The following is a 5,246-nucleotide window of genomic DNA, read 5'->3' on the forward strand; positions in this document are numbered from 1 at the left end:
GATTTGTCATTTTTTTTCACTGCAGCATAAAGATAAAAAGAGAAAATGGCAAGCTTGTATTTTTGTTTAAAAAAAACTATTTACAGAACTTTTTATTAAGCTTTTTCTTGATTGCAACATTCAAAGCAAAGGATACATGTAGGTTTACAGTTAGTATTTTCTAACATTTAAAAAAATAATACTGGAAGAGCTTGGGAAACTTAGTTTATTATGGTAGAGTAACGTCCAGTAAGAAAAAAAATAACCTGAAATTGGATACACATTTTTGCATGCTCAATAGGATTTAGTTTGGGGCTCATAGAAGTTAATTTCAGAATAGTCCAATGTTTTCCTATTGGCTGTTTTTAGCTGTGTGTTTAGGGTCATTATCCTGTTGAAGACCCATAACCTGAGACTGAGAGCAAGCTTTCTGACGCTGGGCAGCACATTTCTCTCTAGAATCCCTTTATAGTCTGGAGATTTAATAGCACCCTACATCAATTCAAGAGACCCTGCGCCAGATAAAGCAAAGCAGACCCAGAACATAACAGAGCCTTCTCCATTTTTTTACATGTTTCTCCTAAAAGCTTTGTATCAATCAATCAATCAATCAATCAATCAATCAATCAATCAATCAATCAATCAATCAATCAATCAATCAATCCATCAATCAATCAATCAATCAACCTTTATTGTCAACTACTATTTACATTGCAATCGAAATTTCAGTTTCAGTACAAACCTTTCATCACAACACATCACATACATTGGGGTGGAGGGGCTAAGAGAGGGAATGGATCCACTGAAGCCATGCAGTGGATCTTGTCAACATGTAGTTTGATAAACTCCCACATGGCTTTTTTATGGTTTGTTTTCAGCAATGGCGTTCTCCATGGTTGTCTCCCATTAAATCTAATTTGGATGATGAAATCTGACTCTGATGTTCCTTGAGCTTGAAGTTCCCGTTTAGTCTCTTTAGAAGTTTTTATGGGCTCTTTTGTTAACATTCATATTATCCATCTCTCTGATTTGTCATCAGTTTTCCCCCTGCGGCCATGTCCAGGGAGGTTGGCTACGGTCCCATGGATCTTACATTTCTGATTATTATGAGCAACTGTAATCACAGCAACATCCATGCTTAGAGATGTTCTTATAACCTTTGACATGTTGGTTTATAATTTTCTTTGTAATCTCTTCACCTCCTCTGGTCCGTGTTAAGTATGGTACACACCATGTCACCATACAGCACAGTGACTACCTGTAGCCCCATTTATAGACCCAGTAACTGACTTCAAGGTTGTAGATACCTGTCCTACATGGCCAATCAAGAGTCACCTTTCGTTTACCCTAATGCCAAAAAACTTCAGGCCCAGCTGCCTATGCTGAACTTTTCAAGCTTGGCCATGATCTGGATGACTTGGAATCTCTACAGACAGTCTGAGAAAGGTTAACATCACCTCTATTTTAGCAGAGACATTTTAAGGGGTACTCTTGCTGTTGTGTTCACAGAGCTGCTTTGGTTTGGAGTTTTTTGTTTTTGTTTTCTCCCCTTCATTTTCAGGGTGTGCTAGGCAGGTGAGGCTCCGAGCTGTTACTCATCAGCCACAATCAAGCAAGCAGTATTTAGAGGAGTGGATTCCCTGAGGCAGACGACAGATGGTTACCTATACCAGTGGTAACTGGGTCCCTCTTCAAGACTTCCAAGTTAAGTTGAACTTGTTCTGATAGTCTTACTTACCAGTCTTGTCTCTGTTTTTCTTTAGTTTTCCTCCTGCTGAAGGCTGGCTCCTGTTCCTCCCTCAACGGTGCTTTCCACTCCTCCCCAAGAGCTGTCTTTCAAGATCTGCAAAAGCTGAACTCACCTGCCTGTCCACCCTCCAACGCCTAAAGAACCTGGTAACTCCAAGGTCTTCATCCCCCCTCTCTGTGGACACTGTTGCTCCCCCTCAACCTGTTTCCAAGCCCTGAGAAGTAAGTCTGGCCTCACTGTTCATCTCAACATCAGCTGGAACTCATACTGATCACCTGACCTGTTTTGCAGTGAGACACCGCTCTGGACTTTCCTGTTTTCTCTGCTTCCAGTCTTAACAATAAAAACCCTTAAAATAAACCCAGTTCTCCTGTCGTACGTACTGCTGCTGCGCCAGAGTCTTGATCCGAAATCATGTCACTTGCATGTTAAGCTTGTCATCTCATAGTATCTTAACAAGATCAAGATAAGAGCTTTCGCTTGCCAAAGACTTTCAGTTTGTTTGGTTTCAGCTGTAATTAGGTGGATTTATTGTAGTTACTGGTATTTTTTGGGCCATTTTCATCCAGTTCTACTTTAGGTGTAACTTACAGAGGGTGTCAATATTTTAACTGATGCAAGGCAAAGTTCATGGTGATATCCATGATAAAACACTAGCGGGGTCCTTCTTCAGTAAAGCAACCTGAAACCATGAAACTTCCAACTTAACGCTCCACATTTGGTGAAATGTCATCTTACTGCTTCTAAAACACATCAGGTCAAAGTACATCTTCTAAAAGTCCTTATCTTTTGCTAAGTTCTCTGTCAAATTTTGTTGCATTTTAATGTTTTCTCAGAAAGCTAATTTTCATGCACATGAAATCTAATCTCTCTTCCCTATTATGAATGAATAAATGAATGAATAGGAATTTATTTGTAACAATTTTGACAGACAACAATAAACAACAATCAATAAATCAACTAAAAATAGACTTAACATCAACCAAACCAAACACCAGTTTTCAAACTAACTAAATTCACCTGAACATAAATAAAAACAAATAAACCTATCGGTATATACAGCCAGAGAAGTGACATCAATAAATGGAAATTGTCTGAAAAAAGGGTATGAAGAAGTAAAACTTACTTTTCATACCTCCTATCCCTCTAATTGCACTTAAATTAACTCAAAGTAGAGTAACCTTCCTGTTAAACTTGTCTTTTGTCCAATATTCACACACACAAAATATATACATATATACACAATTATATATATATATATACGCACACATCCCATGTTAACAAGTAAGTTTTAAATTTTATTTTATTTTTTTTAACCATTGTTTTCTTGCATTCAGAACTGCTTGGGCAGAGAGACCTGGATATGTTCGTAACTGTTTTTGAATGTCATTTTCTCTAATATAAAGCAGTTGCTGATGTTTTCACTTGAATTATCATTTCTTTTTTTTCTTTTTTTACCATAATCAAAAAATGCATAAATTGTCCTTCTGTATTCCTCTGGGAACATTTTTCTCTTACCATGTGATTTACTCTCACTTACAACTAGATTTTCCCTAGATTTTATAGAAAATAAATTTTTTTGTATTTTCTGTTTTCATAAATATATTATTAGACATACAGGATTTCTCAAGGTTTTGTATTTTCCATTTTCTGCATAAATGCATCTAAAATTCATAATAATCTTTTGGGTCATTAACATTTTTTCAGTCATTAAAATAATAAAAGAAAAATAAGGATATATATATATATATATTTACAATATATATTATATATTTATGTCAGTGTAATAGGATATTGGTCTCGAATTCTCAGTCAAAGGTTTCAGATTTTATTTTCACAAATTCTTTACAGGCTTTGTTAAAATTTGAACATACATTTTTTAATCCAAAAAAACATCCCTTTATGAGAGGTTTGGGAAAATTCAAGATTTTTTTTATCTTTTCTCATCGGATGTTTTTAATAATAAAAACAATATATATATTTTACAAACCAGGGCCCCTGCTCAAGGAGCTTCATCTTCCTGCTAAGAACATTAAACCTTCAAAACACATTTAGGGGAATCTTGTAGAGGTGGGAAGTTTTTGATTGTAATCAAACTTTGTTGGTTTTTATTTTTTGATTAGATGACTTCGTGAAACAATAGAAACTGTTTTTGCATTTATATATATATATATATATATATATATATATATATATATATTTTTTTTTTTTTTTTTTAAACCTTCCCAATTACGGAAGACCAACTCTGCCATATTTAAAAATTAATACAGAAATGCATAAATGGTCAACAAATAAATAAGCATACAATTAATTGCCCCAAAAAATACAATGAACAAATAAATGTGGTTGTAATTTAATTATACAGTGAGACATAAATGTATATATCTCTTTTAATTAGCTTCTTTATCAATTCGCCTTTGTAATAATTATTTATTTATTGAATTTAATCTTCAACTTTAATTATTTATTACTTTTTTAAAGTAGACTCTCTAAGACACATCCCTTCCTCATTTACATAATGAGGCAGAAATGCATACAGAAATGTAAAAACGACAGGCAGAAATAAATAGCGTTAAAGCTACAGTGTGTAATAATTACAGGGACATACAGTCAGAAATGTAATATATTATACATAACTATGTTATTTTATCATCATCTACGAGCTCAGCCTCTTAACCTTAATATTTGCGTTGCCTTAGAATTTGCTATTTATAATTACATAGGAGCGGGTCTCGCAGCCATGGAGGCAGACATCTTTGCGCTACGGCAGCGCAGAGCCAACAAACTAGCGATTGCGAGATCGCCAAAATGTCACAACGATGTAGAAAAAATAACGGGTATATTTATTATCTTAAGTCTACATGAAATCTATACCCTACACAGACTAATGAAATACTATCTGTAAAATTATCTATGTAAACAAACCTCATCACTTGAGAAGGTAGGTGATGCGGAAGTCGTGGAAGACATTTTGTCCCGTAAAGCTCGCCGTACTGTTGGGGGGGAGAAGCGGTGGGGGGGGACGTTCATGTTGCTGCAGTCTGCAGTCTGACCGCTAGATGTCGCTAAAAGTTACACACTGTAGCTTTAAAGAGGGTACAAAAATACAAAGGCAGAATAAAACAGACAAAAATATTATATCATGCACATAAATAAATACTTGAAAAATAATAAATAAATAAAGTTGAAGATTATAATGAACAATAAATAAATACGATAATTACAAAGGCAAATAAATAAAGAAGCTAATTAAAAGAGATATATACATTTATGTCTCAATGTATAATTTAATTTTTACCAACATTTATTTGTTTGTTGTATTTCGGGGGAATTAATAGAATGCTTATTTATTTATTTATTTACTGGGCATTTATTTATTTCTGTATTCATTTTTAGATATGACAGAGTTGGTCCTCCATACCCACTGCTCCACATTAAACACGGAATATGTGCACTGACAATATTCTGCCGCGCGGTGGCAGCACTGAGGCAAACGGTTGTCTCCGCCCCAGACAAA

This window comes from Cyprinodon tularosa, unplaced genomic scaffold (assembly GCF_016077235.1).
Source record: "Cyprinodon tularosa strain WSP-4 unplaced genomic scaffold, ASM1607723v1 ctg47, whole genome shotgun sequence".
Lineage (NCBI taxonomy): Eukaryota > Metazoa > Chordata > Actinopteri > Cyprinodontiformes > Cyprinodontidae > Cyprinodon > Cyprinodon tularosa.